This window comes from Falco naumanni, chromosome 6 (assembly GCF_017639655.2).
Source record: "Falco naumanni isolate bFalNau1 chromosome 6, bFalNau1.pat, whole genome shotgun sequence".
NCBI lineage: Eukaryota > Metazoa > Chordata > Aves > Falconiformes > Falconidae > Falco > Falco naumanni.
In genome coordinates, this window is record NC_054059.1 from 59,434,678 (window position 1) to 59,448,744 (window position 14,067).

Here is a 14,067-nt window from a genome sequence, read left to right on the forward strand (position 1 = left end):
AAAACTCTGACAGCCACAGTCAAAGAACAAAATTTGAACACTTAATCTAGAGTCCTTTTGTTTTTTAATCTAGAGCCCTTTGGTTTTTTTATATCCACATTTAATATACCTAACAAGATGCTTACTCTAGTGTTTCAAAGGAAGCCTAGAATAGACGGTTTCTACAATGTGTAAAGCCCAGCAAGCGGGAGAACATTGGCAAGGCTACAAACATTTTAAAAAAAATGGGAACTTCTCTGTTTGCTTAGTCTGGTCAAGGCAGTATGGAAACAAGCACAGCTATTTAACTAAAGGTCATTAGGAATGGTAGATGCTTATAAACCCTGTTAAGATATTTTTAAAACAGCCTAAAAAAGGTAGAGAACACAAATGTTAGAATAGATCGAATAAGAGCATAAGAAAAAAGCTACTTACAGAACAGCAAAAAAGGGCCGATGAATACCAGAGACACCCAGAAACAACTAGAACATGATCTCAATGTCTGGCTTTCAGCTGACTACAGCAAAACACTAAGGGAAAGCTGAACCGTTGCCAAGAGGGAAACAAAACTTGAACACATATAAAATAAACAAAGAGACTACAAATCCACATACAGGAGGACACGCCTTACAGGTATACTTTTGGACCTCAGCCCTTCCATTCAGGGCATTTCTGGTACAAAAATAAGTACCTAACAACTATGTCATAAAATGACTTCTCCATCCTCCTATAAAGGAAGGTGAATCTCTCTGCACCAGCAGTACGGCTACATTCACCCCAAAGGTGACAACGGCTGCCTGGACACCAGGTAAGAAAGCAAGCTGTGTCTGTTCAAGGGCATTCTGCTGTCCAAAGCAACAACACGTAACTATGGCACAAAAACTGCTTTCACACTATTACAAGATAAATAATACTTTCCCATCACATTTTCAGCATGTCTACAACAGAGTTAATATTTCAGCATCTACACGCAGAGTTTCACAGCACACAAGAAAGCTCCCTGGAAATAAGTATTCTGCTTAATTTTGTATTAGCCATCAGCTGATTTGCACGGGGAACCAACCAGTCTGCAGGGAAGAGGGTCACCTAGCATGTTTTCTTGGCAATCTGCCCAAGTCTGCCCCCCAAAATGCTAAGTACCTTGAAGTTCACGGTTCAGGCATGCCTTCAGCCCCACAGCACGGTCTTTCTTGAAGCAGGGCTGAGCGCAAGCTACAGAAGAAAGTCACCACTCGAGCTGTAGACAATCTTACAGAGGAACATCCAGGAAGGTGCCAGCAGCTCTGGCTTCTACTGTCTCCTCAAAAATAACCGGCTGTCACACAACTACCAGAGAAGCAAATCACCACTGGAAAAGCCTTCCTGCTTTTAAAAATCGGAAAGGCTGAAATGAAGCTATACAAGTAAAAAAAGCTTCTCGCGTGCAGCGTACGTCAGCAGGAGGAAAAAAAGGAAAGGCACACTGAAGAAAAATTAACTTCTCAGTTGAGGAAATGACTCAACATTTTGTACAAAGTCAAGATAGCTTCCACCTGACATTTGTCAAGGGTCAGTCACTCACAGGTGGGGGACTGGGGGGAAGGTGGGTTTTTATTTACCACTGGAAAGGTTTCTTCCAGTACAGAGGACCCAAGCTGATTAAAACTCAACTGCTGTAAATCTAGAGCAATCTGACAGGAGTTACATTCCTCTGGATGTACACCGGGGCAGTTGAAACAGGGGTCTTAGCACAAACTGTTCACATTAGCCAACTACTTAGTTACTGAAGTTAAAGTGCGACATTTCAGTGCATGACAGTGGGATCATAAAGTCTGGTAGCAGAAACAGAAATTAATTTGCCTAGATACATATTCTTTTTTTTGGTATGGTATCATTTCTATTTCAAATGTTTAACCTAGACATAAAAAGAAGAGAAAAAAGGAAACAATTTGTTTAAATGGTTACACTGTTAGCCTTCAAATCACTTACTATTTGTTTGGGTACAGTGTGAAACCACACTAAAGTCTACACTTATCTATTCAACAGTTCAGCACTTGCTGAGTACAATCTTTTCTTCCCCATATTCTCTCTCTTCTTCCCTCTACACTTTCATATTAAGTGATAATACTTCATGAAACCCAGTACAAGCTTTGTGAAGGGCTCAGAGAATCTCTGCCTGTTCCACAGGTGCTAGTTATAAAAACACTACTCCAAAAAGACATTAGAATAATAATACAAAGAAAGATCAGCATTTTGAAGCAGATAGGGGTTTGTCATGGAGAGATTACTGGATTTCAAAATACTGCAAAATAAATTGTACCACTTCTCAACCTCCACCTCAACATTTCTGCAACAGTAGCTGATACAATAGAGGGAACTGCAAGTTCCCCCGAAGCTTTTAGCACTCTGTAAAATTAGTCATCTTCTTGTGCCTGTTGATTATGTCTATTTTATTGGGTTTGCTTAATTAACACTATCCAGAAGAAACTTCAATAACGTAACTGTCCTTGCCCACTGGTTATGAGATCTGCTTCATTTATTTTACAAGTATAGTTGGCAAGGTAAAGCAAGAATGGGTTTCTAATTAAGAACCAGGATCTGAAGAGACTAGCGTGAATAAAGGCAGACAGAATATGTTACCAGGGTCACACCTACCTGTGCTGCAGCAGTGGAAAGGAAGTATGTGGTTGTCACCACGCTGATGCACACACACACACTCCAGCTGGGGTAATGCAATGGCTAAAGCCCCATTAGCCCCCTTTCCAGCCTATTTTCTTTCCTCTATTCCACCTCCTTTCAATAAATCAAGCCTGGTATCAGCAGGGAAGCACAAAATTGTGACTCTTATCTCAAGTTAAAATGCTCTCTTGTTCAAAATCTATCGCTCACCTGAAGACCAAACCGCATGCTTTTTAGTTCAGCTGGTATTACTGGACAAACTGTTGGTACAGTCAGTGCTCTGAACCACATCCTTAGCCCAAAACGCTTTCTTTGCATACATGCCCTTTCAAACCTGACATTTTATGTGTTGATTTTAGCTGGTTTATAGTTACCTAAGTGATGAGGAGAGGAAGAAAACAACATGCACATACAGAAGGTCTGTTGATGGGTTCTCTCTTTTCTATTTTAAAGTTCAAAAGCATATATATTATACATCTTTGCAGCTCTCCAGGGTTTCTACCAGCTAAAGGACAGATTCTTCTGAACTGCTACTGCAGCTTCCAAAACTGTGACTCAGCAACCACACGTTCACACTTAAAATTTTGGCAAGTGGCTTTGTGCCAGATAAACTAATGATCTAAGAGCTTCCTAATATGCAGCAGGATGCTTTAATGACAGTTTGCCCATTACATATGTAAGGACAGACTATTTGCTGTAAACTCAGATAAACTTTGTTGGTTTTGCAGCACTGGCAGCATTCAGGATCTCCCAAACAACATAATGTTTGGGTTGTGGAAAGTCTATTCTGGCATGTCATCATTTATTAAGGAACCGCTTTTAAATTTCTCAGTTCAAGAAATTTATTTTCCAAATAATATTGCTGAGACCTTTACTTGCTGACTTTTCCTATAGTAAGAAGTTCTATTTATTATTTTTTTAACTTCTCAACATGAGTTTAGTGAATTCGAGAAGCTCAATTAAGACCTTTTATAGACCAACCAAATTACCTTGTATGAAGTTTTTAAAGAAATGAAAATTAGACCATGAGATATATTACTGGGTTGAAGTCCAGAATGCTCTTAGGTTTATAAGATGCATATAAAGGCATTTCAGGTTATTTAAGTTGCCTTTATTTTGTATTATTAGGCATGGATACCTCCACATCTCCTACACTGATGTCTGAGGACACGTATCATCCAAATTATTTTCTTGCTGAATGCTCTTGCCATAGCCATTAAGGTGAGACAACTAGGAATGAAAAGAAACATCTCGAAATTTCACTGGATATGGAACTGTTCAGGGTCATACCACAGCTGATAAAACCCCACTTTTCTACAAAGTGAATAAAGGTGGAGTTAAGCCTACTGCAAGCAGCCATATGTGAAGTCAAGCTTCTGTGGTGATGATGAGGGACCACTACTGTCCCTGGACCTCATTTGCCTCTTTTCTTGTTCCACAAACTGCAGTTCTTCATAGCATCAGGGAGTGGATTTTTCTTCACTCTCTGGCCAAGAGCATGTGCATGTATGACAGGTTCCATGACACCTTTGCTTGAGGTACCAGACCTGTGAAGTAGAAAAAAGCCAAACCAAAGAACTAGATTCCAAAGTTTCCTCTGCCAAGTTGGATGCTTCAGAAAATTGCTTCACCCTACAAATTTAATGAAAGGAGAGCCACCTGGAACTAACCAACAGGTAATACCTGGGAGAAGGGCATCCCTAGGGATCCTACCCATCACATGCCTTGCTCTGGGATGCCAGCAAGCACTCACAACTACTCACAGCTCACTTCAGCCTACCCTCTGCAACAACTCCTTCAAATCACTAGGCAGGGTTCATTCCTCCTTTCGAAAACATGCCCAGAGGAGAATACCTAGTGATTTGAAGAAAAACTGCCTTGAGCTGCTGTCTCTTAAGTGAATGCTTTGATCTCTAGGGAAGAGATTAAGTTGAGCAATAGCACTTTCCACTGTGCAGAGGTTTTGTAGCTGAAATTCTGCTCTTTTGACATCAACGTATGTTTTGCCCTAGTCTTTACACTTTAATCTCTAATACAATGCTTTCTTGGAGAGTGGAGAAAAAATATGTCACAGAAGTTGGGGTCAGGACTGGCATTAGTCAAGCCAACACCTGAAACAGAGAAAAAATATGCTTGAAACCTAAACACTGCTTCTGTAATTTATGCAGTGACTGTTCTTATACAGGAAGAAAGAGGCCTTGGAGTCAGCCTAATACGCACAACTTCCACCTTTCCAGCTGAGTACTGTAGAAACTGTGCTCATTTTGTCTCTACAAACCATAAATCCTTACTTGTCTTCTCTAATTAGCTCCCAACTGACCGGATAAAAAGTGTCCGCAGCACTGAGCTGTTAGAAAGGGGTTATACCAAACATGAGTAAAACTGAAACAAAAGTAAAGGAAAACACTGTATGTTTATTTAAGTAAGACTTGATACTAAAAACATTGACCATGCTGCAAGGAACTGCTGCGTATTTCTCCGAAATAATATTTTCCTTGCATTGCCAATATTACATTAGCAAAATCCCAATAAAGAGAGCACTAAGGAGGACCCCAACAAAACGCTGTTCTCTTGGAGACAACAGTCGCATAACATCTTAGGACATTTACATATTTTTTGTAACTGAAGGTAAACGAAATCAATCACAACACAGACCTGCTAATCTGATAATAGGGCAGTTTTAACTGCCTCTGTTACTACATGCTATGCTGACTCACCACAACTAATACTTTTACTTTCCTTACTCCCCTAGGTGAATGGTTACTAGAATTTGTCCCTGCCATTGAGGAGTTACCAGACCTACAAAGAAAGGAATGGGATTAAAAGAAAGTTGAAGAGTTAGTTTTCAATTACATGTATTATTTGCATGTACCGAACTCAAAAAGTCATTATTTACTCTGGAGAGTTTTTAGACAGTTTTAACACAATCACACTCAGGAAAAAAAATATGCCTCATGCCAGCCTTTGGTGAAGTTTAAAGGCATGGTATACATTAGTTTGTCAGGAATACTGGAGTTACAGCCCTGAAAAATGTAAAGAAGGTCCACATAAGCTGTTAGACATACAGTACTCGAGAAAAATGGACCACCAGCATGTCCAAAATAAATAGAAGATAATTATGCAATTATTTTGGAAACTGAGCATCAATTTCTGTGTTTATCACTTCTACATCACCTGTGTGTCTCCTACTACCACCTCAATCCCTGAATGCTGACAAGCCGCACTGAGTTCAAGAGCTGGATCATCACACAGTGATGTCTGAACTGATGACAACATGTACTTCATCATACATCAGGAAAAGGCCCTTGGTTTTGGTCCCCTCACCAAACAGAAAGCCTATTTACTCAAGTTCTGCAAAGGCTTGTTTGCATTGCTTTTTTGGGGAGAAGTTCTCAGGCACATCCCGAGTTAATCCCTAAATTTGAAGTTGGTGAACTCTTAGCAACTGCAAACAGTGATGACCAGTTGTCAGGTAGCATAACTGGATGAAATGAAATTACTTTTGATAGACAAACTGATGATCCTACCTCTGTCAACCTAAGCCCCTGTGTTTTCTGGGAGAGACCCTTTGCTCTGCTTATTGTCAGCCAATCTAACAAATTTCAGCTCCAAAAGTAACAATTTTGGGGAAAAGATGCAATACCAAACATTCAACAGTGGCCCAAAAGGAAGTATCCTTGTTATATACTTTATCACAATTTTAGAAACTTTATATGTCACCAATCCATATTAGAAATCTGACCTTTAAGTCCCTTTAATTTTAGGAAAGAAAATAAATTCCACAATTCCTGTAACTTTATTTCACATTTATTATTAAGTCATTATTTCACACTATTCATGGGCACATTTCAGAAGATGTCTTTGCATCTGCCCATTCTGCATGGATTCTGACTCTGCTGCTCAAGAAAAAAACCCCACAAGCTGTGTTTTTCTGTCAGCTGAGGAGGGGGAGGGAACAAACAGCATAATTAGGAAGAGTACAAAGTAGTTCAACTTTATTCTGTTTAGTCTTCTAAAAAAAAGAGTTCTGCATAGGTGAAAATGAATTACGGTCACTGCTTCTGAGACAACTAAAAAACCTAATTAAATCAAAGCAAGGAATCCTGCTTGACTTTCCTGAATACTTTATGAACAGTATGTTCGTAATAGGTGTGCATGAGACATGAAGAAAGGTCTGGGGGGAAGCAGACTCTGGTGGCTTCTCAGAGGCCACAATCTGCTGATGTTTGCTTCAGAATATCAAACGCAAATAAATTTAGGAATATTCTAAAATGTCTACAAGAAAAGGCGCAATCACCCCTTTTAGAGTGAAAACAAGTTAACTCTGGTACAGAATCAGTCAAGGTGATGACTGGTCATCAGACACATTTTATACTTCCCTGATGCAGGAAGTCACTCCGTCTCTTGCCAATGGCTACTGTTTTGCTGTATGTGGCTTAATTTTTTTTCCCCCATCTGTCTTTTTGCCTAAATTAAATCCACTGTCTTTGGCTCATTTCCTGCTCCCGCTCCCAGAAATTGCTCCACTTTGTTTTGGACCCTGAGTACAAGTTCTTTGAACTTATTTGGGGCTAGAACATTAGACAGTATTATTTCTTCATTTGCTGAAGCAGAAATAACTTCATTTTTATTATACTCAACTACCTCAGCTAAGTGTTTGTTGGAATGTAGTTCTGCCTTCCTGCTAATTATTGCTATGGCTTCTTGCCAGCCATCACTTTGAGAAGTTAAATACTAGCTTCCAGATGAGCAGCAATGCTAAAGACAACAGAACATCATTCTAAATAAAATAGATGACAGCATGAAAGGAAAGCAAAAACCTTCCTGCTGGGACAGTTGCCTACAAGTCCTGGCTAAGCAACTCTCTCATGAAGACAATGTAGAGTTTTGTCAAAATAGGAGTTTGTCAGCATCTCAAAATCAGCACACAGGGCTCACTTGGTGGAAAACAGCAGAGATATCCTGCATTACCTGTAGACCTCTAGGAGTGGGACAGGCTACGTAGCCAGGAGGTGTCTGCGACAAAGCGACAAGTAGAGGATAAAGCAAGGCTGAAAACACAGCGATACAAAATCATAGAGTATTTCAGGTTGGAAGTGACCTCAGGACGTCATCTACTCCAACCTCCTGCTTAAAGCAGTGTCAATCATTCTCACCACACTACTCGGGGATTTGTTCAGTCAGCTTTTGAATATCTCAAAGGATGGAGACTCACAACCTCTCAGGGCAACCTGTGCCAGGGCTTGACTGTCCTCATGAAGAAAAGGCTTTTCCTTACCTCAAGCCCGAATCTGCCCTGTTCTAATTCATGACCACAGTCTCTTGTCCTCCTGCTGTGTGACTCTGTAAAGAGCCTGGCTCCATCTTCTCAGTAACACCTTACAGGTATAGGAAGGCTGGTCTTAGGTCCCCCCAAAGTCTTTTCCAAGCTAAACAAACCCCCAGTCCCTCAGCCTCTCCTCACAGGGCAAAAGTTCTTTCCCTGACCATCTTGATGGTCTCCTGTTCCACTTTATCAACATCCTTTTGGTAGGACAGGAGCAAAACTGAACAGACTTCCCTACCGGTCTGATGAGAGCAGCCCAGTATGTCATTACGCCTTCCTTAGTGAGTAATGTTTAGCTTGTTGCAGACAATGCAGAAAGCGGGATACACAGGTCACAGTTACCAAGAGTTTTCAGGCTGAGCAGCTCACTCTGACAGGGGTGCAAAAGCTTGGGAACTATCAACTGATCCAGCAGGACTTGGTATTCTAAGAGCCTCCATCTTTTGTAAACTGGGCATGGTGACAGATTTCCAGTTCAGCTGTGAGACATGTAGAGCAGACCATGTGGTAATCCAAATCAGGCATCAAAAGTCAGCTTTTTTATTCTGAATAGGGCTGGCACTGAGTCTGGCTTCCAGATGGCTTTCTGTTGTGTGTTTCTGTTGCGTAGAGGAACACAGCAAAATCAGAAGGGAAAATCCTTCCCCACAAAGAAGCAAGAAATCAGGGAAAGAGAAGTAAAACCACAAAGAATCAGGCAATAAGCAGTAAGTTAAGTCACTTCCCACGTCACAGTTTTCTCAAATAAGGAACCAGCTGTGGAAGCTCTCACTTCTATGCCAAGCAATTCAGTGTTTCGCCCTCCTGTCTGTAGTACCTTTGGCTGGCATTTTCCAGTATTATTTATACAGTCAGATGCAAAGCAGCCAATTAACATGCTTGTTATTTATTAACAAACATGGTCTTTGAAAGGACAGATGCTCTTGTTTACCATACCCTTAGATTTCAGTCTCCACATCAGTGTTTGTGCTCAATGCCATACAAAGTCTGACTTCTTTTGTTCTTTATCTGCTTTTGTTATTTAATTTTTCAAACTGCTTGATGCCTGTATCAGGGTCTGGTTTAGTTGTTTCCATCTTTGGAAATGTTCCTTACAGTTCATTGATCTCACATTCATTAATGAATATCATGAAAAGTCAATGAGAAAACCCAGTTTAAGAATTTGACCCCTGGAGTAACTCTGGCTTCTAAAAGACTCCCAGTACAGCTGAAGGTCACACACTTAATGCAGTGGGGACATGACAAAGTTGACTTACAGGACTGCTAACTACACTTACCTTTAGCTATTTGACTATGTTCCATTTATTTATTGTACTAGAGCGCACTTATTACCTAGCAAAAGACAATCAAATACAATAGGGGACAATGTCAAATCAATAAACTGAAGTGCAATAGACAAGCAAATGCCACTTTAACTCCAAGTTGTAGCACTATACACCATTGTACTGCATAGCACCAGTACACAGGAGCACTCAATCAAGTGTAATTTTTGTAGTCGCATGCTTAAAACCACATATTTAAGCACTCTATACAACTGGGGCCATAACTGCTTGTTTTATCTCATCTCCTAATTTAATCTTTCAAAATAGCAGTTGCAGACTTAAGAGAGACCACCAGGACACAACAGGTCGAAATATTCAACTTTCTAGTCTTAACTCCAAAGAGTACTGAGTATTGTTGACTTATACAGATATTGGGGAGAGCTGAAATTATTTACCAACTTAAAGGATCAAGTGCTATTAAAATAGAAGGAATGTGCAAGACTTCACCAGAAAGCTTTCTTTCATCAGGGAAATTTTCTTTTCTGACAGTAGACCTCTCCCTGGCATCCGATCTCCTGTAACAGCCTGATACACTGAGGCACATTCCTGTAGGTATGCTGTGGTGCCATGGCCTTGAGTCTAGGCCCTCTGAGAAGAACAACGAAGCAAAAAGAGAGCAAGTCATCAAAACCAGGATCCCCTCTGCTGCTCCTACCATCTTCCCTAATGCAACCATAGGGGGTGAGCCTGGAGCTCCTTGCTGCTGCTGAGAAGCAGTAGCTGGGACAGAGGAACAGGAAGGCACATTACCCTCTAACTCTACTGGTCCTTCAGCACTTGTCTCTTGACCTTGAACTCATGTTATAGTTTCCTCACTTCTTACCAACTTCTCTTTTCTTTCCATCTTACTGGTGCACAATGCAAGCTAAGAAGCTTTGTGGGCTTATTACTTTTCAAGTCAACTGCAACTTACTTGGCCTGAAGCAGAAACACAGGAATCTACAGGCTGTGGTAGCCAAAAGGTCAAGCTACCTTTGTACAGACAAAAGCAGTGTATGGACAAAGGGGCCGATTAACCTGTGCCCCTAACCCCACACAAGCTGATGAATGGGTATAACATTACTGCCAGCTGCACTGTAAAAAAAAAGGCAAATGTGTGGTTGCAGTGTTAGGACCCAAGAAAAACAAAGGGTGAGGAGCAAGCGGCATTTTGAAGGGCAATTTGATTTTAATCATTGGTCAGAAATTTGTCAAGGGCAGAGAAAGCATTTTGGGCTTGGCACTGTCCACAGTACAGCCACACAGATGCCAGTATGGCAGTAAACCACCTTTTTTCACATGCCCTAGCACAAGGTGGACACAAGCAGAGCCACATGGACAACAGCAAAGCACCAACTGGGCAAATCTGCTAGTCTGAGACACAGAAAGAGCCACAGACCCAAAGGACGCTGGGGAGGGATGGTGGTCAAAAGGATTTAGTCACTCCTTTTATACCATAGAGAAAATCCTGCCTGTTTATCACACAGAAAAGCAGAGGAGAGAGAAATCTCCCCCAAACACCAGTATGCAATTTTCAGTGTCTTGCAGTCACAAGTCAGCAAATTCACACAGATGGACCTAGGTCTGAGCGAGGTCACAGCTTATTTCCGTGCAGGTTATCACACTGTGCATGGGATTTTTTAAGCACAGTTATAGTCTCTGACATCCTATCTAAAAGAGTGGTCACCATAGTAACGCCTGAATCACATGGCACTGCACACCTGATCCCAATCAATCCTGAAAACATCTTTTTAAAGAAAAAGATTCCTGGAAAACTGCAGATGGAGGTTTCTTGCTGAGATTAAGATGCTGTCTTATAACAAAAATGGAAAAATTACCTTATAATCTTCTCATGTGACTCTCCCTCCATACAACCCCATTCTCTTTCAGCTTACAAAAGTGATAGAAAATAAAAAAGGCAATGGCTTTGTGCTGAAAAGAGTGACAAACAACACAGTACAGCTGGCATGGAAGTGATACCTTGCATTTGTCTCCCAGAGCATTAACTGTGACTTCTGAGAGTACAGCCATGCTCTGGCTGCTGAAACAAGACATAAATACGCCCACCAACATACTCCCAGGACACCAGATTTCCCCGCAAATGTTAAGAACCAGAAATCTCACCAGCTTCTTTCTGCCTTTTTGCTTTCCCAGTCTGCAATTCAATTTAGTTGGTTAGAGTTGTGTGTGGGTAAAAGAAAAGCATGTTTAAAGAAATGGTATCTGCATTTAGCTTGGCACCATGGCTTTCTGAAGTGCTTTCTGCCACCAGCCCTCCAGACACATCCAGTAGTCAAAAAGCTGATAAAGTTGCTGGTGTCTCTGGGGTTTTTGGTGGGCTGCTTCTGGTTTTTTTACAGCTCAGCTATACCCTAGCAGCCTTTGGGCCATCTGTGCTGTGCCTGCTCCTCTGTTCCAACAGCCTGCTGCCTCTTGTTATCCCAGCAAGGACACTGCTACAGGTTGATGAAAATAATCCCAGCAAATAATTCATGCATGAAGTTCAACCAACCTCCAGCAGTATTTCCAAGTCAGTTGTGACATTTCCTGTTGATTCTATCCATTATCTTCTGTTTGATCTATCTATTATCACTACTTTCATTATCTGAAAGCCTACTACTTCTTTGGAAAAGACTGGTTTTGTTCAGATGGCTTCCATCTCCACCATCTTCCATCTCATCTATATTTTATTTTTCAAATAAGTCACAGCTATAATCATTTATTCTGACAGTGCGTCTCCTTTATTCGATGTGATTTCAGAACACAAGAGCCACTGAATTTGTAAATGCCATTGACTGACAAAAGTTGGATATCCAAATACCATAATAATGCTAATAAATTCGCTTAGAAATTCTTCTGGCATCCTGGAAATGGGTGTAAAAACAACAGGAATAGATACCGTATGAGTCCAAGGAGGTAATAAGTATTCCTTTACTAGACTTACTGAAGTCACTAGAACTTGCCCTCCTTTGCCATTGCTGACCCACCAGAACAGATTATGTGCACATGAACTCCTACCACAGGTTTTTTCAGCTCATCTGGATGACTGTACACTAAAACTGGCTAGGAAAATGCTCCCATAACACATTCCCAGAGAGATGGTCATATCCAGGACCAACTAACTACTTAAATCATTAGATGACCACTTAGAAAAAAGCTGTAACTATTGCTGTTCAGGAAAAGTTCCATCAAGATTCTTGTAATAAAGTGCAGTAATTGGGTGGTTATTTTATATATATATATATATAAAAATCACTTCACATGCATCACAACTGAAATGTCAAATCATACTTGTTTTGCTTAGATAGGAAAAAATTCCCCTAATTCTAGTATAATATTGGCCTCTATCCTACACAAGTGTTCCAAAAGCAAACCGAGCAGAGATAGAACTAAGATGCACGTTGCATTGGAGCTAGAAAAATAATGGGAACTGACGATATATAAACATTTTATGGCAGTTGTTTTCTGCCCTCAATATGTTGTCATCCAATACGGATACCTCCTAGCAGCTGTGCAAAGCATTTGTATTGCCTGTCGTGCTTCAGAAGTCAGTGCTAGTGGCCATGGAGTCCTATTACACATAAGGAAGTTGGGCTTTAAATCTGCTTTCATAGTGTGGAAGTTACCTTTATGCAGCTGTGGTTCTGACGCGCGTCTCACAGTAAATGGCATTATCGTTTGACAGGGCAACAGACCCCAATGACAGAAATGCAACGTTCCAAAATCAAAATGAAGAAAGCAGTAACACTTTATTGTGTTTTAAGCTATGCCAGTGCCCAGTTACAGTTTTCAAACCACTCGGGAATCACTAACAGAAGAGATCCATTGATTTTGGCAAGAATCAGAGACCATACTTAACTACGTCCGGTATCTTTTGCAAAGTAGCAAAGGAAGATCAGGAAAGTGCAAATGAGTTGTTACAGCAATTGAGAAAGCTGCCTCTTGCCTCCTGTGCTGTATCAGCCTTTAGGAAAGAACTCAAAATCTGCCCTTCCCAAATCCTTGAGTTTAGAGACAACAATGTAATCCATGCAGTGAAACACAAAACCAGTCTACCCCCGCCCTGAAACAGCTTTGTCATAAATAACTAATTAACCATGCAGTTCAGGAAAAACCCAGCCAAGGAACAGAGCCACCGGAAAATAATGATTCATTTGTTTTCCATATCTATTTATAAATTAGGTGTAACAAAAAAAAAAAGCCATGAGGGTCAACAACTTCATGAATATTTTCGTTACCTTCTCTAGCAGATCTTCATGTGCTTTTGCTGACAGTAAGATCACAAATCTTTCCCCCCTATGCAGCTGACTCATCAATGCTGTAGAAGCTGTCAGTACTGCAAGTTTTGAAATGTATGCTGAACTGATGCTTTCTGTTAAGGCTGCCTTCATTTACTACTGTCCTTGTGTGTATGAACTTCAAATATCCAATACTGGACGTGGCAGGTGCCATTTAGGCTGGGTTGGTTTTTTTTAGTGCTCCCTTAGGAATACAATCTTATGTAAGCACATCTACACTGTGACTGTTTTTTATCCTCTGATGCTGTACAGTATAAATAAATAATAAATAGCTTGCTAAAGTTATTTATACAAGTGAAAACACAAGTTCACTAGATTTGATAATATATTTTCCTTTTGTACTAGTGTAAAATAGTAGTCAAATAAATTCATGATAAAAATTTGATCCATAAAAAGCAAACAATCAGAACAGCAGAACTAGCAAGCAGAACAAGTCAGCAAGTTTGCTGTCTGAGTTCCCCTTTCAGATTCAGACTTCCAGCCCTGGCACCTATAGTAAACATTT

At 40.5% G+C, this 14,067-nt stretch overlaps 1 protein-coding gene across 9 annotated transcripts in view; it reads right to left on the reverse strand.

Annotated features, from left to right (window-relative positions):
* The window catches only part of PKIB (cAMP-dependent protein kinase inhibitor beta), a 55,927-nt gene that overhangs the window by 20,228 nt on the left and 21,632 nt on the right, over positions 1 to 14,067 (reverse strand). The window contains exon 1 of one of the 9 annotated variants that reach the window (XM_040598408.1): positions 1,120 to 1,398. The exons of 7 other annotated variants lie outside the window; for them this stretch is intronic. The gene's annotated coding sequence lies outside the window, so the exon portion shown is untranslated. Of the gene's footprint in view, positions 1 to 414; positions 475 to 1,119; positions 1,399 to 14,067 lie in introns of those variants that run through there. One more of the 9 variants, XM_040598414.1, reaches the window with a different exon arrangement.